The sequence below is a fragment of the Mauremys reevesii genome, linkage group 18, assembly GCF_016161935.1.
Source record: "Mauremys reevesii isolate NIE-2019 linkage group 18, ASM1616193v1, whole genome shotgun sequence".
Classification (NCBI taxonomy): domain Eukaryota; kingdom Metazoa; phylum Chordata; order Testudines; family Geoemydidae; genus Mauremys; species Mauremys reevesii.
The window spans coordinates 14,286,078-14,310,438 of NC_052640.1; the positions used below are offsets into that span (position 1 = coordinate 14,286,078).

General features: G+C 44.7%; 1 long non-coding RNA gene across 1 annotated transcript in view; it reads right to left on the reverse strand.

Moving 5' to 3' along the window:
• Positions 1 to 1,198: 1,198 nt before the first annotated feature.
• The window catches only part of LOC120386305, a 28,527-nt gene continuing 5,364 nt past the window's right edge, over positions 1,199 to 24,361 (reverse strand). Inside the window, exon 3 of the long non-coding RNA XR_005589642.1 lies at positions 1,199 to 1,285. This is a non-coding gene — a long non-coding RNA (uncharacterized LOC120386305). The remainder of the gene's footprint in view (positions 1,286 to 24,361) is intronic.

The following is a 24,361-nucleotide window of genomic DNA, read 5'->3' on the forward strand; positions in this document are numbered from 1 at the left end:
TAAGGAGCGTGAGCCGGAACATGCATGGAGGGCAGGCCAGCTGATAGAAAGAACACCCACAGGGAAGAAGGGGATGTTCCTTTCCCACAAATCTTGACCTACCCTATGGCCCACCCTCAAGAGTATATTGTGGTTGAAATCCAGAGGCCCTGCTATTGCCCTAAGGTTTTTATGTATCCATGTACAACAGCCAAGCAGAATTTAGCACCCTATTCCAGGAATAGCAAAGCAGCTCATTAAAACATTTGGAAGTCCCATTGATGGCATGTTAATTTCTTTCATCTCCCCAAGGCAAGAAAATTTGATGGATTCTCATGTATTTCCCCTCATGTCATCCCACTCGTCTGCACACAGGGATCATAGAGAGGGAACCCTAGAATCTACGCAAAAAGTCCGTCACGTGGGATAGGAGGTTACATCTTTCAATATTTTATTTGGAACTAACACAGCATCTTTTTACTTCCTAAGCCCTAAAAATCCTCTTCCCAGCCTTTTCCTCCTCCCTTCCTCCCCGCCTCTAACCCCAATTAACAAACAATCAAAAGACATAATTAGTTAACAACATGGTGTCAATTCTTCACCACATCCACTTCCTTCTATTCTGTATCCACATTGCCTCCCTTTGGTCTGTTGATGTCTTTGGATCGTAAATTCAGGGCAGGTATGGGTCTCTTTCTGCACAGTGCCCTGCCCAATGGAGCCCAAGCCCACTTGGACACTACCATGGGATAAATCTTTATTATTACTACTTTGCCTGTAAGCTCCTTGGGGCTCAGACCGATTTGTTTTTGTTGTCTGTGTTTATATAGGGCCTAGCACAATGGGATACTAGTCCATAACTAGAGCTCCTTGGTGCTACGGTAACAGAAATAAACAAACACACATGAATAAATAATAGGTCTGTCTGAGTGTTTTCCAGTTAGATATCCAATAGCTTCTTTAATACCTGGTTGCCACCACAACAGTAGTCTGTAAGCTTTATGGTGACTAACTGTATTATTGATTCCTTATTGGACTATCAACAATGCCCGCTGCTGGAATCTCGCCCAATTTGCCTTTTGATAGCAGTTAGCTCGGAGTCACGGATTAGAGCTGACATACCTTGGAGCCTCGCGATAAGGCTGAAACATTCGGCATGCAGAGAATGAAAAAAAGAACAAATAAACGTGATTCTTGCATAAACACTGGAGGGATATTTTTAAATAAATTGGACACCTGCCTGGTGATCTCTCTCAGTCAAGTCTTCTTCGCCTACAGCCCTTCTCCTCTTGCTCCTCTATGTTATCTGCAAAGTCAGAATGGGGGAGGATCAATGAAGTGCGACTGCAATCCAAAGTGCTTTCTTGCAGTGAGAGCCAAATAGCTGCTTGCCTTACTCAAACAGGTAATAATAATAGTAATAACTAGCTCTTCTACAGTGCTTTTCATCTCAAAGTGCTTTACAAGGAGGTCATCACTATCCCCATTTTACAGATGGGGAAACTGAGGCGCGGAGAGATGAAAGGAGTTGCCCACGGTCACGCAGCAGGGCAGTGGCAAAGCTGGGAAGAGAATCCAGGTCTCCTGAGACCTTGTCCAGTGATCTATGCACTAGGACCTCCTGCTCTCTAAGCTGGAGTAGTCTCAAGAAACCTCAGACAACCTTCCCTCTAATTTAAGGGCCTGGTTTTCTATTGCCCTGTAACTTGTGTAGACACCTATGCAAAGTGAGGGTAAAGGGCTGCTATTCTATTCCGATAGCATTTTACACACATTTTGCACTACTGTCAATGGCAATACAAAGTGCAGGGCACCAAGAGATCAGGACCCAGTGTTGATTATAATTCTTTCCAGCCTCCTTTGCCAACCAGATTGTTTTACTGGAACCACGGTGGTTTCTGATTTACTGTGTGTATTTTAGGAGCATATTTACTGATTTTAGGGCCCAGTGTTTGCTTACACAGACAAACCTGGCTGTCAGACCTCTCCTGGAGGTTGTCCCTGTTCTAAACTGGTCTGGAAGAAAGTGAAAGATGTTTTGTCCTGGAATAAAAGTTAACAAGATTCCTGCATTTGGGCCCTGATCCAAAGCCCAATAAAGTCAGTGGGAGAGTTTCTATTGAATTCAGTAGGGTTTGGATCACTCCCGTCACGTGACCTTGGGTCAGGCCACTGCTTAGTACAGTACGTTAAGGAACCTTGCCTTTTTCTTTAATAGTCTCTCTCAGAGTCTTCTTTTTCCCGTTTCAGTTCCACCCCCTTCAGCTTCATTCCTGACAGTCAGACACTACAGGGTTGGTTCCCACTTGTCAGGGCTGAATGGGATGTGCTTCTGAGGGGGTGGCAACCAGTAGGACTCAGTAACATTTAGTGACCTTCCGAACCATTAGTTTAGTTGCTTGGATGCCAGGCTTCCACTCCCTGCTGTTTGCAGACTCAGATTGTGATAGTTTAATCCCTGGCCTTGTGCACTGCCCCCTTTTATGAACAGCACTAACAAGGGAAGGAAACACAGAAACGTCACTTTCAGTAGCCAAAGCAGCAGCTGACGTCAAACAGAGCCTAGTAGCAGGGCTGGATTGAGACAGTTCTCTTACTATGTATCTAATGCCACTGTGTTAAGCATGGTACACACTGTACACAAAGAGATGGCCCCTGCCGCAATGAGCTTTTATTATTAACATGAATAAAAATGGCAGACGTCCCACCTCAATGAGTGAAGCAGAGGGCACACTAAAGCTGGCTGAAATTCACCATGTTTGCAGTTTCATTTTATTGTTATTAAAATGTGCCACTTTGGGTGCAAACAAATATTATAATAATTTGTATTATAATAAAAATTATTTTGGTTTGGATCCAAAATGATTTTTTTTTCAAATGTTTTAGCACCCCCACCCCAAAAATCAATTCATTTCTGCTTGAACTGAACATTTCTTTTGACACCCCGCCCCCCCACACACACACCCCTTTCCTTTCAATTTTGGATTTTTATTTCCATTTTAATTTTTTAAATAAAGTTTAATTATTTTTTTAAACAAAAAGTCATTTCGACTTGAAAAAAATCAGAATATTTCATTTAGCAAATGTCAAAATGAAACATTTTGGGTTTTTTGGGAGGGGGTTGTTGGTCGGTTGTTTTTTTTTTTGACAAACAAGTCTGCAAACTCAACATGAATTCACAAAAAGTTTTAGCCAAATTGAATCTGCATTTTTCAGCAATTAAAAAAAAAAGTTTAACTGAAAAACATTTCCCAATGGCAGCTTTCACATCACAATCACACCAAAACACACATTTTAACATGTTTTTAATTCATGGCAATTTTTTGCCCCAAAATTTTTTGTCCACTTTCACTATAAAATGATCCTATTTAGCTGAAAATTCCCAACTGCAGGAGACTTTTCATGGGAATAGTCCCAAATTTCAAATTCATCATGAAGTGAGAAAACTACTTGTAGTTCAAGTAGCTTTGCATGTTGGTATCACCTCCTGTAGCATGCAATGCCAATCCTGGCATAGCTTTCCTCCCTCATTAGTTCAGATTAATAATACAGGATCCAAAATGAAAGAGAGTTTGCCCTCTATTCTCTGCAGGACAGGCTAAGTAATCCAGCTCCCATAGAAACCCATGGGAGTCTTATCTATTGGTTTAATCAGAGACTAGATTGAGCCCTAGATTCCATCAAGAGGGTGGGACAATCCTGACTGATAAAGAAGTGAGTGATTTCATGAAATGCCAATAAATGCTTGGGATGGGCAGGACACCAAAAATGGGCAAGAACAGTCAACCCTTCACAATGCCAGAAATAAACGATTCCTGCGCCAGAACACTCGCAAGTCACTTGTGGCCAGAGTACTGTTAAAAGGCTTGTATAAGGGAGTAAGTGTCTATGAAAGACCTGGGGTTTCACAGAAGTTTGTTATTGTTACTTATTTTAACTGCCCCTAGGGGCTGATGGATAAACAAATACAAAACGGTGGATGTAATGTATTGATCATATGTGCACTGCATCTTTTAGGGTAGCCAGAGTTAGCACTAAACAAGTATCTGTTTCCCCAAACGCCCCCGCCCCCACACACACTCTCTCTCTCTCTCTCTCTCTCTCTCTCTCCCTCCAATATGTAGAGGACTGTGCATGATGCCGATTAGGAAATCATTCCATGGCTGTGTGTTCTTCTGAGCTTCATACCTGGCTGCATAGACACTTTTTGGATAGATTATTAAAGGCAACATACAGTGGAGGGGGAGCAAGCCTACCTGAATATATGTATAAATCAGAGAAATTAGAGCAGCTAGTCACCTATTAGGTCACCTTGTCCAACCCCCTCCAGAGCACAATTGCACCCTATGCTCCCTCAAGTGCTTTCTCTGTCTGGTTTTAAATTACTGAAACAAAGGGGAGTTGTCAGCGGATACGCTACATAGGCTTTTTAACAAAATAAGCCTTCAAGCATTTCCATCCTCCACGCCAGACTCTTGAATCATGAGCTCATAAAAGTGGGGCTGATAGAATCATAACTAACATGCATGACAGCTCCCCCAGCACATTCCCCTTTCTGTTGTCTAGCAGGGAGACGCAAACAAATGAACAGATAGACCAAGTCCAGCAATACTTTATGACACCCACAGAAGGAGTAGGCAGAAAGGGCTAGAGCCCTCCTTGTACTGCATAAAACAGGCAGAAACCGTTTGAGTCCACACAGTAACACTCACTCTGAGACAGAGCACAGTGAGGGATGGTGACCAACCATGAGGGGCGTGGCATGGGGGAACTACAAAAATCACACTCTCTCTCTCTGTTGTGCAGGAGCCTTCTTAGTTTCTGGTTGTATGAAGGACTTTTTTTTCTCCCTTGCAGTGTGCTTGCTGTTTTAATGTCAAGGGCCAAATTCTGACCTCATTCACACTGGTGTGAATGATTAGGTGTGAGTGCGCTGTAGCCAATGGGATTACACTTCTGCAGATCCAACATAACTGAGGTCAGAGAAGGAAGGATAATAGCCTTGTGAATAAAGCATTGGACTGGGATGCAGGAGAGCGAAATCCAGTTCCCAGCTCCTCCACAGGCTTCCTTTGTGACCTTGGGCAAGTCACTTAATCACTCTGTGCCTCAGTTTCCCCACTGTAAAAATATTTTCCTACCTCACATGGGGGTTAGGAAGATGAGCCCATTTGTGTTTTTGAAGCACTTTGACACTTGAGGCAATAAGTACTATATATACGTATCAAGGATGGTTAGGCAGCTAAGGTGCTGTGAATGCTGCTTATTACACCTATCATAATCATATGCAAAGGTGTTGTAGGTGTGTTGGTGCCAGGCTATTAGACACTATCACCATCATCTTTCTCTTACCCGGCACTCTCCCCGTCTGTTGTGTGTGCCTGTTGTCTTGTTTTACTTTTAGATTGTAAGTTCTCTGGAGCAGGAACCATGCTTTTGTTCTGTATTTGTACAGCACCCAGCACAATAGGACCCTGATCCCTAACTTGGGACGTCTGGCTGCTACTGTAAGGCTGTACCGGTCTCATGAGCCTATGTACAGTCTAGCCACTACAGGGAGACAGAGCCACAATGCATAAGTGTGGGCTACAATAATATAGGTAGATTCAAACCCTAAGTGTGGTCAGAGTTGATAGGCCAGCTGAGAGAGGCAAGTCTTGCAGAGTGATATGAAGAAGAACAAGAATAAGGTGCATGGCACACTGCATCAGGAAGTATATTATGGGCAAAGAGATGGTGTAGAAAAGGTGCAGCGTCCCGCATAGGAGGAGATACGGGGATTTGGAGTTTGGCTCAAAGAGGCACTGGGAGAACTCATTAATAACCACTGTATCCTCGGGCTCAGTCCAGCTTCAGAAACTTACAGCTTAAATAAACATGAGTGAATTTACTATTCCTCTGTGTGTCAGATCTTCCTCACCTTCTGTCCAGCTCATTTAGTGCAGCTAAATGCTTATAAATAGATTACATCCTGAAAAGACGTCTCTTCCTGGCAGGGGGTCACCCAGTACTTCTCAGCTTCTGCCACCGCAGATCACTCCAATAACTGCCCAATGGGACAGAAAGGACGGCTGGGCCATTTAGTTCAACAAACCCACCTCCAGGGTCTGAAAGAAGAATGTGTTTGTGCTTTGCAAAGTTTAGCTAAGCTACATGTTGTGTGACCAGCAGTTGTGGGAAAAAATGGATACAATAACTGGATGGAGCATTACTCATGCTGCCATATGTTAACTTTGTAAGTGTAATAATGAGCTCCACATTTATCTGGTTTGGCCTGCCCCATCAGTTATCACACGTACACACTGTGAAACTAACAATTTGGAGTTTACTCCACTCTGGCCCGGTACCAAGATGTTCTGGTAATTCAGATACATTCCCCCAAGCTATTCTCATCACTGGGGTTTCTTTATCTTGTTTTTAACTCAGTCCCTGCTGAGCTACAGCATAACCCACATCAGGGGGAAGAACAGCTAAAGGAACTATTAACAAGATTGACTTTTGCGATACTTTGTTTTTAGTAGCAAGAGCTAAACTGAGATAACACAGACAAGGACAGAGGTTATGATGGTTTCACAAATAGGGGCCAGATGCTCCGCTGGTGTAAAGACTATTGCCCTGTATTTCTGATCCCTCGCTTACTGCCTTTTAAGGGGATGTCCCAGTGATGATCTCACTGTCAACAAAAAAAACAACATTCAAGAATAAAAATTTCTTCCACACATGGCTGAGGGGACCTTGGTCTCTTTTAAATTGGGTTGAGCCCTTATGTTCCTTGTTTGCTGCCTCCGAAGGACCAGCCAAAGCAAGCTCCGGAGTCTGATCTGGCTTCCAGATGCAGAGTCAGGGGTGCGGAATGAAAAAATAAGGTCTTCCTTCGGTGTGAGGGGAGAATGGAACATTTTGTCTGAAATGAGCCCTTAGAATGATTGTGCAAAATCGCTGTGGACACCACAAATAACTAGTGCGTCCCCGCTTGGTCGTTTCTAAGAGTCTCCTCTAGAAAACTAGTTTCTAGGCATTTAAAATTAACAGCATCACTGTGTGACGACTGTTACCCAGCAAACAATGTTTGCATTGATCACAAAATCTCCAATAACCAGAAAGGGAAAGGGCGGTAATTGAATGGCTTTTCCTCATGAAGCAAGCAGTCTATTTTTAAATGAGGATCCCTGCCCTGAGCTTTATAACAAGTGTATCGGAGCCAGAGAATGGAAACTCCTGGTGACAATGCAACCAAAACTCAGAGATGCACTACAGTCTTTAGCAGTGTTTACCTGCTCCAATAATTCACATCCCAGGGTAGAGCTCTGTAGATTAGTTCCAGCCCTCATTAGGCAGGATAGAATTACGTGGCTTAACAAAATAATACTCGTGGTTTTCTTATTCATTCTAAAAGTGGCTGGAGACCTATAAAATCCCTCTGAATCCTATTAAAAAAAACTCCTGCGATAATTTTTCATCCTGCAGCCCAGTTGAGCTGAACTAATAAATTAACATGTTATCTGCATGGGCATCCATTAGAGGATCAAATGCACATGATTCGAGTGAGTAACTAACAATGCCAGTCCCAAATGGTGGGGAGAAAAACAGAGCTAGGTACCCTATTCAGAGGCCAATGGATTAGGGTGTCAGCCACACCACTACCTGCCCCAGGTCAAATCTGGCAGGCACCCTAAGAGAGAGTGGCTGTTGCTGCCAAAGGACTGGAGCCGGATACCCAGAACAAAAGGCGGGGGACAGGGACGGTTGTCAGACAGGGAGCCATTCAAATCAGATTTGCATGAGAGCCCAAATGGAAGCTCAGAGGTATTGCCCCTAATCAGAGTCCCATCTTCACACAAAAACCTCTGCCCCTGCTGGGGTGCTGCTTTTCACTCACACTGTCTGCTGGCCCAAGAGTGCTGCAAACGCAGCCAGCTGCAGCGTGGATGCAGGCATTACGGCTCGGCTGGCACGGACCACTGCTGGTCCACACAAGTTAACAGTGACTATGGCTTTGGCATGGAATAAGTAACCATGTTTGCTATCAGCACCCCTCCCTTAATGTCCTGCTCCTGAATTGTGCTAGGGCAGAGCTGTGGTGCTGATGGGGAATTTGGCAACTTCTCATTCTGTTCACCCCTAGTACATTTTCCCCCTCCAGAGCTTAGAACGAAGAGAATTTAAACATCCACAGCTAGAGGGGAAGGTTAAGAAGACCTTACCCAAACATGACCCAATGTGAACAGGCCTGGCCAGAGTCTGAAATAGACTTTGAGGGGGCAATACGAAGCAGGTCCGTATTCCACTCCTCTCCCCGTAAAGGCATACTGGTGAGAATGCTCCCGGCTTCTCCAGTTTGGGCTCCTTTCATTGTTCTGCCCCCTAGCTGGTTTCCTACATTTCCCCACAAGCGTTTTCAGTGTCTGGCCGCCTCGGAGTGAAGTCCCATGCCTCACATTACAGCCCCACCCCTCTAAGGCTGGACACCTGGGCTCCCCGGGTGCCTCCCATAAGAGAGGCGGCAAGCAGTCTCCCTTGGCCCCACAGAATCAGCTTCGGCCATATAAGTCAAAGCTCCCTGCAGAGCAAGCTGCTCACATGGTAAGCTTCAGAAGGTGGAGAAAATATTGCCAAGCTCTCCCTGGCCTGCGGAGCCCTCGAGCCCTCTCCCAGACTGCCAGGCATCCACTCACTCATGTAAACACTGAGCCTCAATAGCGTAAGTGCTTAATTTATTAGGACTGGGCTTATACTAGGGTTTCTCAAACTGGGGGTCGGGACCCCTCAGGGGGTCGCGAGGTTATTACATGGGGGGGGTCGCGAGCTGTCAGCCTCCACCCCGAACCCCGCTTTGCCTCCAGCATTTATAATGGTGTTAAATATATTAAAAAGTGTTTTTAATTTATAAGGGGTGTCACACTCAGAGGCTTGCTGGGTGAAAGGGGTCACCAGCGCAAAAGTTTCGAGCCAGTGGCTTAGACATTGTGCAGCCCAAGGTGAACTTCAATATGTATCTCCTTCTTGCTAGTCTAACAATGACAATACCTAGCTCTTACATAGCACTTTTCAACAGCTGATCTCCAAGTGCTTTACCAAGAAGGTCAGTATCCTCATCCCAGTTTTACACATGGGGAAACTGAGGCACGAGGTGGGAAACACAAGTTGAAGTCTCTATTTTTCCCCAAACTAACCAACAAAAAATAAATTGCACTAAGCTAATGTAAATGTTTTGTTTCACTTTTTATTTCTAATTTTTAATTTATTTCAGCTTAAATTTTGAAATGAAAGGTGATCAGAAAACCAGAATTTTCCATATTGAAAATGTCAAAATAGGATGTTTCAACAATTTTGAAAACATTTTTTTTCCAAAATGTTTTCAAGTCAAAAATGTCATCAACACCGACCCTATCTTGAGAACAGTTTCACTTTTGGTGCATCAGTATTTTTCAATGTGAAAACAGTTTGAAAAATTCCCAACCAGCGGTAGTCACAACTGGCCTATGTGCACTCTCAAGAGGTGTGCAATGACTGTTAATTGCATGCACAAAATTAGAAGTCGGTTTGTGGCTAACTGAAAAAATCCAGCTCTAGTAAATCTGGTGTTTCCCTCATGAAGGAAAAAAACCCGGCATTGTTTGACAGTAATGGTCTGAAACATTACACGTTTACAATACTATTACAACAGTGTTTAGAGTCATTACATGGGGATAATATAGCATTTTTTTTAATACAGCAATTGGGAACCAGAAGCCTAGTGAACCTTTGTGAACCCTTTTTAAATAAGCTAATTACTAGTTTTAATTCCATTGAAACATAAATTGCCGTGCCTAATATCAGAAGAGCTGAGTCTTTTGAAAATGAAACTGGCTCGTATGCTTTACAGTATGTGTTGAATAAATATATATATGTGTTTTTACTGTATACCTATCTCCTGGCAAAACTGGCAGGTGATGCAATGCAATAAACCTGGGTATGAAAAATCTCTCATGTACACAGTTTCAGGGATCCAGACAAAATTGGAGCAACCAAACTCTGCACTAGGGTGACCAGATAGCAAGGGTGAAAAATCAGGACAGGGGTTAGGGGCCAACAGGCACCTATGTAAGACAAAGCCCCAAATATTGGGACTGTCCCTAAAAAATCAGGACATCTGGTCACCCTATTCTGCACTCAGATACATGGTTACAACTTGTAATGATCTGAATTGGAGATGTACTTGTGTATTGAGGGTAGAATGTGTCCCATAAGCTGGAGTGCCATGGGTTGTGGAGGAGAATGACAGATTTCTCATGGTGAGATAGTGGTTCCCATAAGGAAGAGTTAATCTTACTGTGGTGTTGTAGGCTGGTATAAGTACGTAGACAGATACCATTGCTTAAGAAGCCACATCAATATAACATCGCTATGTTAGAAAATGGCTTTTGACCTGGCCGTAACAGGTAATTTTTGACTCAGCACCAGCCAAGAACCTCAGTCTCTTGAACTCGGTAAGCATGCGCTGCATGCACACTGAACTCCTAGCCTGAAGGCCAAATATAGTCCTATTTGGTGAAAATTGATTACATTTGTCAGGTGAATAAAAATCCTTTATTAAATTTGCCTGGTTGAATGTATGCCTGTGTATCTTAGTTTTCCATTAGAGCATCGCTGAATTTGTCTGAAGTAGTTAAGAATATCACAAATGAAACATCAGAAACAATTGGACCAAGCCACGATAGAAACCCTCCAGGAGAACACGCTTCGCCTGTGCAACTGAAGTCTAAATGCTGCTGGTTTAAATTTCTCCCCACCAGAGGGGAGCAGAAGAGAAATTAGGCTGGAAAATGGAAAAATACACAGAGAAGCACTGCCAAGAGGAACCACATAAATATTTCAGAAATAGTCACAAAGTTCCGAAACAAATGTTTGCACCCACAAGTTCTAATCATTACATTTAGAGGAGCTATTTTTTTTCTCTCTCTCTCGCCTTTCCCCATTTCCCCACCATCCTCTCATCACTGAATGCATTTGATATGCTACGCCTGGGGAATTCATTTCAGTTGCCCGGGTCTGATTTCTAATTATGATGCAGGATGCAAGGTTATAAATTTCCTATGGGATGCTCATTATATAGAGCATATGAATGTGCTGTAATCAGGCGTATTTGTTGCTATGGAAAAACACAGCAAGCATGCAGCGCCTTCTGTGTGGCATCTTTAGTGTCCATGCACTTTGAGTACTTAGATTCCTTGGCAGCTCGTGGCATAGCAACATGTTGTCTGGCATGAAACCCAAGGACGGTACAAGTTTCAGCTGAAAATTTATGGAGCGTTTTAGTCTGCTGTATTTTCAAGAGGTGTGTTAAATTTAACAATCTTGTGTTGTTCCTTTATAAAGGAAAAAGACCAAAGCAAAGTATTGTGGGCAGCTAGGGGTTGAAAATATAGCCCCTCTGTCTTTCCCAAAGACTGAAGATGTTGTCTTCCTCTAATGTAGATTAACCACTGCCATTTAAAAAAGGGAAAACAGTTACATAACAGAATTGTTTGACCATTTATTCCAACTCTCATTTATCTGCCATCACAAAACAGCCCTGGGATTTGATTTCCATGTGCCTAAACCAGGAACTTTAAGCCTGAATATCATAAAGGACAATGTCCAGGTAGCATATGCTGGGCTCGGAAATAATCACAATGCCTATTAACTCCCTTACTAACCCAGTTTTTGAGCAGCTGGCTGAGTTGAGGGGGATGTTGAACTGTAATTCTTGCCATGCTGCCCAATTAATGGATCTCACCAGCACACTGAAATATGCTGACCGTTCGTTTTACGCCTCCTTTATTTTAAAACACTTAACCTGAGCCCTAGGCCTGTGGAGCCAGAGTGCATTCTTGAGGGGATATACTCAGTTGCCATAGAGAGAGACTCAGGGTGGCAGCCATATTACTTTGTAATGTGTCCTGCCTGCTAATTGGCAGTGCTGTGTTGGCACTGGAGGCAGAGGGCAACACAGCTTTCCACACAATGGCTACCATGGGAGTGGGAATAAAACTGGGGGGAAATGGTGGAGGTGATACAAAGTAATGGCTCTTTCATGTAGCTAATACTCATGAAGGGCATGATCCACAGCCAACTGAAGCTGATAGAAAGACTCCATTGATGTCTATGGGCTTTGGGCCATAGAATATCAGGGTTGGAAGGGACCTCAGGAGGTATCTAGTCCAACCCCCTGCTCAGGGCAGGGCAGGACCAATCCCCAGACAGATTTTTTGCCCCAGATCCCTAAATGCCGCCCCTGGATTGATCTCACAACCCTGGGTTTAGCAGGCCAATGCTCAAACCACTGAGCTATCCCTCCCCCCTAGAGCCCCACAATTCTTTATTTTTACAGCCTTTGACCCAAAGCTGTTTTTATACCAGACTCTTGCACTGAGATGTTGGAGGTGAACTACTTGAACCCATAAGTGAGACGTGGTAGAAAAGAGCTGCTTCTATATTTATGCTGCTTATATCCCCTAGCTGAAAAATTATCCGAACTATTGAGCACGCCAAATGCAATACCCCCTGGTGTGAATCAGGTTCATTATTTGTGTACTCCTTATTCCAGAATAAATTAGCTGAAACGCTTGAAAATCCTTGTGTGTCCATTTGTGGCAAGCAAATTAGAATATATTGTTTGGAAATAAACAAGCGTGCTTATGCGGCCATAATAAAGCCCTTGCTTACATTTCTGCTAAAGACAAAAGTCTTCAAGACTGGAGTGTTTTTCCTCTAAATCATGGGTTTACCCCTGACAAAACAGCTCTGAGAGGTCTGTTCAGAGTGCATGGGGGAAAAGGTATAATATATGCTGGCTTAGTTCAAATGTCTCTTTATAATGGAAGACAATGGAGCAAATTCATTTTTTTTTAAATGGACACATTTCTGTATGATTTGATGGAGTTAAAGTAAAGCTTGCTTTGGTCCACTCTGCTATTTTGAATGGTTCTGAGAGGCGAGGTTCCTGGAACATGCACTTTCCCTAAAGACTAATAACTCAGCCCACCAGGAGAATTTTTGGAGAAAAAGAAGGGTGGGGGCACACCTGTGTGTTCCTGCTTCAGAAATAAAGCATGTTTCATCCTGGTCTCTCTCTTTCCTCCACCACTCCATTTCCTCCTTAGGGTTCTCTTTTTGCCACTGCCTGTGTACGTCCAGGGCATTCAGAGCCAAGTTGACGAGAGCAGCGATGATCAGAAAGTCCAAAGTAGCAGCATTTGAATGACAGCACAAGCAGGCTCTGGCTGGATTAATGCAGGTTCCCACCCTGTCTCTCTTGAATTTAATCCATTCCTGTCTGCTTTGTGTGTTGCTATCCGAAGCTCCTGTCTTTACAGATGAATTAAATGTGAAATGGACATTTGACTCTGAAATTTACACTATTAGCTGATACAATCGAGGGCATGGAGGGAGGGAACTGCCACTGTTCACCTCTAAAACATAGTCAGTGTCTCCTCTTACAGTAAAGGAGTATAGGTGCACCTACATGTAGCAACTACCACACTTTTTAATTTCTTGCTGATGAACTTGCTGATAGAGTTGAAGTGTCTGATGAAAGAGGAGATAAAAGAGAAAATATGACTGGACCACGCACAGATTAGCCAGAAGTGACTGCAAGCTTCCCCTCATGGGCTGCATGACTTAGAGGGGGTGGTAATCCTGTCAGCTGCAGGTCAAGGACAGCTGATATTGCTGCCAGCCACTGCTGTGTGATCGGTCTTTTGGGGCTTATGTGAAATAAGCTGATGGCATGTCAGTCCTAGTGGACAATACCAAAGAAGTTTAAGTTCTCTCACAATTGGCATCTCTATTAACAAGCTCTGCAGAGAGGCTAAGTTTTGCACACAGAAAGAATTCACCTCTTGTCCCTGCAAAGAGCAGGCAGGGCAGATCTGGGCTGAGACAGCTCAATGGGACAGCAGTTCAGAGAAGTTTACACCATAGCTGCCTTCGCTGTGCTTGTTCCAACCCTATCTTGTTCTTACTGTGCTTTAACTCTAAGGATCTCCAAGCACTTTACAATCATTGCAGAGGGTGGCAGTCGCCCAGTTTTACAGAGGGGAAAACAGAGGAAGAAAGGAAAAATAACTTGTCTAACATCACAAAACGAATTAGTAACAGAGCTAGGAATAGGGGTTCTGAATTCCACCCCACTGTCACTTAGATGACTCTCCTTCTAGTACAGGAAACTGGAGGCGGCGGTACATGGCTGCTGAGTATAGGGTCCCTGCTTTGGGACCCAAAGTAGTAGACGGGCTCAGGTTCCACCACCAGCCACTAGCGAAGTGACCTAAGCCCTGGGAAGGGAATAAGGCTCACTTAGGAGCCCCAGTAAAGCATGGGATTTAAAGGGCCCAGGGACAGGGTTGAAGACCCTGGTAAGGGGAGATGGTTGGGTTGGACTTTTGCTACCCTGGAAGCATTTTTGATTGTGCAACTTGGCTGATTTAATGTGTCGACAGACACAGACCGCTAAAACTTCCCGTAATGAACTGTGGTTTTCAGCGGTGGTCAGAAACCTCAAACATAACAGGAAATGAAGCCGGGGTTTTGTTCCCCTCTCACCACCACTGCCAATTTCTTATAGGGGGTGAAGTCACTATCATTTAATGCTTAGAGACAAGATTTAATCTTCTCACATTTGGCCCAAAAGGAGCCATCTTCTGCTCTCTCTGACGCGCACATCAATCTGCAGTGACTCCATTAAAGTCAACGGAGTTATTCCAGATTTACCCTGCTGTAAATGAAATCCGAATCTGGGCCACTGATTCTAGCTATTTTTCAGTTGCTGTTTTGGAAAATGATAAAATATTTTTTTCTCTTTGTGTCAATTGCAACTTCCCAGCCTTGCTGCTAGGTTACCGTTTTGTTTTATCTCCTTTTTTTTTTTTTTTAATAAAACTGTGCAGAAATGTCATCTCCATTTGATACCAGTATCAGGCTTTTATCTCCTCACACATAAAGCTCTTGCCTATGAAATTTTAGGGGTGATTATTTTTTTTTTGTTCATATACAGCTTCATCTTATCTTTTCTCTCTCCCCACTATCCCTCTGTACACCTTTATATTCACTGATACTGTGTAAAGATCAATTAATAGAATCAAAGAAGGTGACAAATGATCCCTCTGTCTCCCCCCGCAAAAGAGGTCCATTTGTTTTCTCAAAAAATAGGTTGCTGGGGAAATATCTGCCTCTTGGAGAGAGGTAACCCATTGCTGTGTGTGTTGTGGGTCCCCCTGTGCTGAACTGCAGAGGCTGAGTCAATTAAAGTCTCTGCCTACCGAGCCTTCTTTCTTTAGTTTAAGTTGTAGCTGCTCATTCTTTTAGTTCTGGTGATCCCATTTCAATCCACGGTGTGTCAGCCGAGATGGCAGCCAGCACATGACTATGAGAACTCTTTCAGTCTCTAATGTACAGTTCGGTGGTCAAAATGTGTGAGTAGATACCAAGGATCTTGTGTTCTGTTCTGAGCTTCGCTACTGATTTGTGCCACCCTGGGTCAAGTCACTTAATCTCTTCACGGTATCTTTAACATGGGTCTAATGCTTATTATACTTACTGAGCTTGTGTGTGCAAAGGCCAAATACAATGCACAGAACAGAAAGTACAAAAATCCTCATCCTTTCCCTCCACCAACCCTAGTGTCCCCGCCCAGGAGCTAAGCAGGAGTGCAGTCCTTGCAATTACCACCCCCAAGAGCATGGGAGCAGATGGGGCAATGGTCCCCATGCTTCGCTCCACCTGGGCCGTCTCTGCTTGCAAGGCTCAGAAGCAGCACACACTGCACCCATTAAGCAGCTTGTGCAGAAGCTGTGCCCTTAGGAAGCTGCGGGAGGCACTGTGCCCGTCTGAGGCTCTGGGACTACAGCAACACGATCCCACTCCACCTCTCCATGGAAGGCTGCACTTCCTATGCAGGGCCAAGCCATGAATGTTTGATAAGGGGTTTTGGAGCCCAGAACATCATGCCAATGTGCAAAGCCTTGTCAATAATTGTTTTCAGTGCTGTGGACCATGGGGGTAGTAAGGAGTCAGATTGTTTAGCTTCACCGGCAGGCTTTTTCAGACTTCTCAATCTCAACCAGGAAAACAAATTTTGAAAGTAAAATTTAAAAAAAAATCTACACGCTGATAAAGAATGAACCCTTTGAGATGAGAGAGACAGCCAGCCCTTGGAACTCATCAGTAGTGGACGAGTTACCCAGAACCAGCACAGTTACAGAATTTGATTTGCTTTTACTTTGAAAAAGAAACAAACAGATCCCGAGAGAATGCAAAGTGAGTTCCTGGAGATCCGGCCTCCATTACCCTCCGTTAATGCACTAGCAGCTAAACTTGGGAAATCTGTTCCTGTTTCCAACCCAGGGGTGTTGGAACAACTGTTATAGTGGGGGTGCTGAAAGCCATTGACCCCCAGCTGTAAACCCTGAATCTGATAGAAACCACTTCAATGGAAACCACTTCTGCACCCCCAGCACCTGTAGTGCCAGCACCTGTTCTAAACTGTCTGCTGCTCATAGGAATGAACGCTCCAGGACTATGCCTGACAGCAGTTCCCAGCTCAGTTTCCTGTACACCATGTAGTTACGAGAGGAAGGGCTGTACAGCTAAAAAGGCCAACAACAAAAAAAATATCACAGGGAACTGATTCTGGTCCCTGATTGGACCACGGCACAACCTTCTAGTGCCAATACTTCAGGCCAAATTTAAAACCGGTGGCCTGAAAACTACAGCTGCATGAAAGCGAGCACAAGAAGCATATAAGCAAATTCTTTTAAAACTTCATGGGCATATTTGCAGACAGTGATTTTTTTCCTAGTATTTTTAACTGCAGTCAATTAGCTATCAATATTGCTTATTAATTGATGTGGTATTAGCAGTCATATAGCATAGCACCTAATGGCATTAATATTAGCCATCTGTGCTCTATTGCTAATGTTCTCACAGGACTTTATATACACAGGAGCACATCCTGCTCCCTTTGAAGCGAATGGGAGTTATACCATTAGGGGAACGGAGAGACGAATCCAATGAGGTTTCAGGCAGCGTAGGGAAAAATGAACTTGTTTTCAAGGATAGGTTCCAAAGAAAGAGCATGAAAAAGCCTGGGGCTATATCAGTTTGGTAATTCAGCCAGGAGCTGCCATAAATAAGGTCCACGGGCCAGGATGCATTAAGGAGGCATGAAGATAGCTTTCCAAAGGATAAAGATGGTAATCTCTGCTCAGCTGCAAAGGGTAACAGCTGCTGAATAATTGTTGCAATAGCACTGGCTCCAGAGGCAGCTTATCACCCTGCCCGGTTCTCTTGGTGGGAGATTAAGGTTGTGGGACTGACTGCTGAGAGAGACTGAAAGAAGAATGTTTAAAGGGGGCAAAGAAATTGCTCCTTTATTCTAATTTCTGGCTGTCATCTCCACGCACCCCCAGATTCCCTCTACACCCTTCTGCTTTAAGAAAATAGCAAGGGCTTTGTTGTTGTTGTTTTAAAGAGAAGGTTTTCTCCTAGCACATATCCCAAGTGTCAGAATAAAGAAGCGCCTAGGACAGGGGTGGGCAAACTATGTCCCGGGGGCCACATCCAGCCCTCCAGACGTTTTAATCTGGCCCTCGAGCTCCCACCAGGAAGTGGGGTCTGGGGCTTGTCCTGCTCCGGTGCTGCAGCCAGGGAGAAGAGTCAGGGTCTTTCCCCACTCCGCACGGCTCCCAGAAGCAGCGGCATGTCCCCTCCTCTAGCTCCTACACATAGGGGCAGCCAGGGGGTTCCGCACGCTGCCCTTGCCCCAAGCACTGCCCCCGTTGGCTGGGAACAGCAGCCAATGGGAGCTGCAGGGGTGGCACCTGTGGACAAGGCAGCACGCAAAGCCGCCTGGCCTCACTTCTGCGTAGAAGCCAACGGGTGGGGGGCATGCCGCTGTTTCTGGGAGCTGCTTGAGGTAAGCGCAGCCCAGAGCCTGCCCCCATGACTCTCTCCCGTGCCCCAGCCCTGATCCCCCTCCTGCCCTCTGAACCCCTTGATCCCAGCCCAGAGCACTCTCCTGCACTCCCAACCCCTCATCCCCAGACCCACTCCAGAGCCCGCATCCCCAGCTGAAGCCCTCCTGCACCCCAACCCCCAATTTCGTGAGCATTCATTGCCCACCATACAATTTCCATGCCAGATGTGGCCCTTAGGCCAAAAAGTTTGCCCACCCCTGGCCTAGGATTTAAAAAAAAAAAAGCCCTGAGGGAGTTAGATGCAATTGGATTTGGGACTGTTTACACTGGGCATTTGCCCTATTTTCAGCCATTGGTGTCTGGCTGCCACTAGAGCTGCAAATGCAAACCCCTACTGTAGACTGGCAAAGCTGCCATACACCATGATTTGCCTCAATGCAGTTTCCTCCAGGCTTGTCTACCCTGGAGAGCTGCACCCCAGTGCAGACTATGGCTTAGGAAACAGAAATGAAATATGATGAAAATGAAGAGAACTCACAAGGCTTCTTTAGCCACAGGCACAGTGGCTGCAGAACGAGGGGCAGGGAGATGAAGTGAGAGATCCCCAAAGGCTCTGACAGAAATATGCAGCACTGCCCCCCACCTTCTCCTAGTGAGAGAGAAAAAAGATATTTGCACAAACCTGAAGGAGGAAGTATAACAGGGTCCTGTGCTTTTTAGTGTTCAGCTGAGCCTCCAGTAAGGCAGCAGCACCACATCCAGGCAGGGGCAGAGTTCTGGAGTGACCACAAGTCTCCTGCCTGCAGGTAGTTGGAGCACTGCCAGACAATCCATTGAGCAGTGCACAGCTCCCAACAGCTCGGGAAACCTCCCGCCCCCCTCACCGCCTCCAGCCTCTCATCCAGAGGATGAAGCAGACATCTCACATTGAAGAGTATTAAGGGCCACTCATTGCTAAGACCAACTTTTTCCTCAAACACTAGAAGATGGTGCTGTTAGGCCCCAGTTTAGCAGAACATGTAGGTACATGCATGACTCACATTGAACTCACTAGGAATTAAACCAGGGGTCGGGAGATTATTATAAATCAGATTATTACATGGGGGGTGGGTCATGAGCTGTCAGCCTCCACCCCAAGCCCCGCTTTGCCTCCATCATTTATAATGGTGTTATAAATTAAAAACACTCTTTTATATTTTATATATATTATATTTAAGAGGGGGTTGCACTCAGCGGCTTGCTACGTGAAAGGGGTCACCAGTACACAAGTTTGAGAACCACCGAATTAAACAAATGAATAAAGTTAAGCACATGCATGAGGGCTTTGCTGACCTTGCCCTGTGCCAGCAGCCACTAAGAAATGACACATTTATACTTTACTAGCCAATGATTTTCATTATCAACAAAATCAGAGGGAAAACTATACATGAACACCACAGATGTCACAATTCAATCAATGCTACATAGGTAACACGACTAATACTTTCAAATGTATTTGCCTGTCCTCCGTGGACCTCAGAACAATTTACAAAGACAAGTTAGTGAAGACTCACAAGTCCCTGATGGAAGGTCCCGTAGCATTTTACAGATGGGTAAACGGAGGCATCAAATTTAAGGGTGAGATTCTGAGCTCCATGCCCTATGGAATATTACTTCATCCCATAAGGAGTCCCATTGAAACCAAATGGGACCAGCTATGGATTATGGGACTACGCCACAAGCTAGCCATAGCAATTTGCACCAGGTTAAACAGCAAGAGAGTAGAAGACACAGGAATCCTAACTCTCAGCCCCCTGGTGTAACTACAAGCTACATATCTCTCACACACGGCACACAAAGGATCACTGTCTATATACTCCTCCTGGTAATTCCTCCCTGTATTGTAGCGTTGACTTATTGGTCCTCTGAAGTGAGGGAGGGGTGATGGATTCACATTGACGTGCATCCCGGGAAGCTGGCAAATCCCTGGGAGAGCAGCATGATTCATTTTTAATGATACGGCAATTCTTCACCGACTCTGTGAGCCCCATAAGCCACGAATTACAAGCCTCGAAAGTCATCATCACTGACTGAGCAGTTGTTGGTGTAGGAGTCTTTCCAGCCCAAGAGGGAGTCGTTAAAGCAGAGGGATCATTTCAAACTAAGTGACAAGAATACATTAGGGGAGGGAAAATTATACTTTTCAACAACAACAGCAACAACCAGCAAAGAAAAAGAATTGCTTCCTGCCAGAAATTCTGATTCAGAGACACGACTCGAGTGCAAATCACTCCCCTCTATCGAGGCTGCATGGAGGAAACCTGTACACGTAGGTCAGAGGCCTAGCAAGAGCCTGAGGCTAAACTAATTATTGTGATTTGCTCGTCTTTTGTAATTAATCTAGGAAAGGCTTAAGGCTGTTAGCAGCTTTAAAGAAGTAAATCTGAAGGACCAATTAATTAAAAACAGCAGTGCTTAATGAGGACCTTTTGGTTCTCTCATGTTGATTGTTATATTGGTTGAAAGTTTCGTTTCCGCTGTCTGTCAGATCTTGTCTGGTCTTGTAAAATAGATCTTCTCACTTGGTGCTTAAGCCACTTGACACTGGAACAAAAGCTTTCGATTACAAAGCAATTTGTGGGGATTATAATGGAATGATCTACACCCACGCTTCCTGATTTAACAATCAATTTGAGTCAGTGTTAAGTTCAAGTGGGAAACATTAGGCTCATGATACTACAGGTTGGAATCTGCTTGATTTCAGCTTCTTCTCCTTCTGTCTGTGTCCTGGAGATACTGACCAGGCTCCAGAATGACAAACAATCAAAATCTCTTCTGGAAAATAGGAGGCAATTTTTCTTTTCCCTTCGCCTTATCTATGTTTGCCCTGGAAATATCCATCCGTCATGCAGCTATGCAGGTGCAAAACCCGCATGCAGACAAGCAAAACCACAGCCTGCACCGGAGGATCAGCTTTAAACTGGGGGCAGGGCCAAGGGGAGGGGAGGAACTCCACCGATGCAAAATTGTAGGCTTCCTTGTTTAAAACGGAGGTTTGCCCTGGTGCAGCTATGCCAGTAGCTGGCCATAGAGACAAGGCCTGAGCTCTACACTGAATGGGAGCGTGTAGTGGTTTCCATACATTTCTATACAGCTTAAAGCCCTTGTAGACATTGTTGTACCAGCAAAGACTAAAAATTTTGCTCGTATTACTTATTTTGTTTGGCAAGAAGGTATAAGCTATAGCAGCAAAAGCACTATGCCACACTGAAGTGCAGGGAATTTGGTTTCTATTCCCAGCTCTGCCACCGATCTACTAGATGACCTTGGCCAAGTCATGTCGCTGCTCTGTGCCTCAGTTTTCCCATCTGTAAAATGAGGAAAGTGCTACTATCCTCTTTGGAAAGTGCTGTAAGATCAAGGGATGAAAAACACTGCTTAAGAGCAAGGAATGTTACCATAATCATCATCAACCTCAGTAGCGAGACTAAGTATTGAACGGAAATAAAGACCATTCTACCATCCTAGGGTTCATCTACATAGCAAGCAGCAGTCCACAGCATCCAGTTTCAGAGCCCTGTTCTACAGACTCGGGCTCGCACTGCGGGGCTAAAAATAGCAGTGTAATCATTTGGGCTCTGAGCCCCACCCCTGTCCCTCAGCTTCAGAACCTGAGCCCAAATGTCTACCCAGCTATTTTTAGTGCCATAGCAAAACCCCAAATCTGTTGAGCCGGGCTCTGAGACCCACTGAGGCAGGCTGCCACTCGTTGTGGAGACGCATCCTTAGTCCCAGAGCTAGCCCTTCCCAAACAGAAATGAGGTATTTTGCAGGGCCGGATGAGAAAGAGCGAATACAGCCACTCCCCATCCTGTACTTGAACTATCGTCACTTTCTACATCTATCATTTTTCACACGAAGCACATTCATTTTAAATTCCCTAAAGGCAAAATATATTGTAGGCATCACTTTAAAAACAACCAGCCAACTTTCTGATATTTTATATTCTTTTTATATTGTTAGATTTATTTTAAACAAGCAACGTGTTTGACAAAACACAAGCGCCAGTAACTCACAGGAAGAATGTGACATTTCTCTCTCCAGGATATTTTGACTGACACATGAAAGAGTCTATAATCTTTCATAGGCGCAAACTGTCCATGTTAACACCCACACGTCTGGTGAATAAGATCTTGACTGCATTCTACGCAAGGTGTAGGCTGCCCCTGCCAGTGTCCCTAGCCCAGGGAACATTAACACCTCGCCTAATCTGGTTTAAGATGTTTTTCATGACTTCAGCATTGTTTCTTCCAAACACCACAAATTCAGCACATCTGTTGTTCCCTCCCTTCAATCCAGTGTCTTCTGGAACCATCTATCTATATTCCCTGCAGGTTCCCACTCGACCAGCCGCTTGCCTAAGAATCACCCTGCTACCTCATCCTCGCTTCCAATCAGAACCTCCTGATTCCAGGTACCTCTCTCTCCCCATTCTCCAACTGGCCCACTTGATGGCTTTTATAACCACCTGGCCCCTGGCTGACCAGTCTCAGCTGGTAGGTAGCTCATCCAGCACAGCTGAGGCTGAGTACAATGTCTTTGAAAGGGCCAGCCACCTTGCGGCGCAAGGAAACATCTGACGCTCTTCAACGAAAAGGGTCCCTGAGCCCACATAATCACTTATGCTGCATCATATGATCTTTACTCAGTTTGAAAACCCTCCCAAATCAATAACATCTGTTTGGAACTGCCACTGTAGACCAGGTCACTCTACTGTCCCTATATAATAAAGCCAGAAATTGGCATAACTAATCTCTGGTGTCTTATTTGCTATATGTGTAGATAGGAACATTTGAATGCTTACAGTAAACACTTAGGACAAATTTGTCCCCTATAGGCGGGTTTTCGTAGGCAGGGGAGTGCAAACTCCATGAGTTTTTACCCATTGTTTCTGACTGATTGCTCCATTGGGGGTTGGGAGAGGGAGAAATGGGGCCGAGTGGGAATTCAGCCTACGGCTCCTGCAGACTTTGGAGATGACTGCACTAGGGCCTTGCCATGCTAAGAAACACTCAGGGACTATCATGATGGGCCCTATACAAAACCCTCAAATTGATTATATGGAAAGAAATCCAGTACTTCAGGCAGCACAGACATGTTTTGCTTCAGTCCTGAACCAAATTCATGTCTTTCCCTGTCCTTTCATCCCCGATGTGAGGAATCTTGGTGAATATCCCTTCCCATTTGCAGGCAGATGACACAGGCCCACAATTACAGCCCCACACCCACTCAGAGTTTCCCAGCTAAACTCTGTCAGTGACCGGCATTGCACAAGACTGCCATCTAAACCTAATATTGACCCATTCCCATGCGGTGAACTAGCAGAATTCCAAGAAGCTACTTCCCAGCACAGCACTCCGAGACTGCAAGTGGGACTTAATTGCATGCACACCCCCCATCCCATACCAGGGTCTCCAATTCAGAGAGGATGAGTTCAGCCTCCAGAGTCCGCTGATGTTCTAATCCAGATTATTTAGCCTCTCTCGGGTCCAAATTGAAAACACAAATAATGATGCAATTTATTCAGTCCTTCCAAGCAATAAGAAAAAAACCTGCCACAGAACAGATAAACCCAGAGAGAGAGAGCCAGAGATTTTCATCTGTCATGATTAAATACAGTAACAAGGCAGCCTGAATGCCTCTTTACCACAAAAACAAACAAGAGCCCGCCCCTCAATTTTATCCTCACTTTCAAAGAGAGAGCTGAGAGGTTGGTTGGGTTTCCTTCTGTCTCTTCTTTGGGTACAGTCAGTCCATTATTAAACATTAAAGTCACTTGTAGACAGTTTCCCACAGCCGAAGGTTTCCAAGATTCTAATATCCAGCAGATCCCAGCTTGACGCTGCCAGGAAGCTCCACGGGCACATACACACAAAATCACCACCTCAAAAGCCTGGAGATAGACATTTTAGAGCCAAACGAAGCTCTTAGTGGGAAGCGACAATGAAATGTTTTCTGCATGCAGTGCCTGTCTTGGCATTAGAGCCCTTGTTGCTGCCAACCATTAGCCACTTCAGTCAGCCACTGGCAGGTCTGGATGCTACTGCAAGCCTTCCTGAGGAGCAGGGCTTCAAAGGGAATACACAGAGCGTAAGCAATGCAGCGCCTTCCTTCCATCAGCCCTCTTCACCGTTAAAAACATCATTCCATCCATCAAAGAATTAATCCACTTTCCAAGCGGAGGAGCCTTCAACAGCCTCATCTCTCAGATGTAACGGCTACAGCACAACATGCTGCTGGACTGAAGGTTTTTTGCTTTTGTTTTGTTTTGCCAAACCCTTAGAGACCATAAGATGAGGGGTAACATTTTTTCCAAGAGTGCCTAAGAACCAGATCCTCAAAAATATTCAAAAAATTTGATGATTTTGGCCCATGTGATTTAGGAGCCTAAGGCCACCTGACTTTCA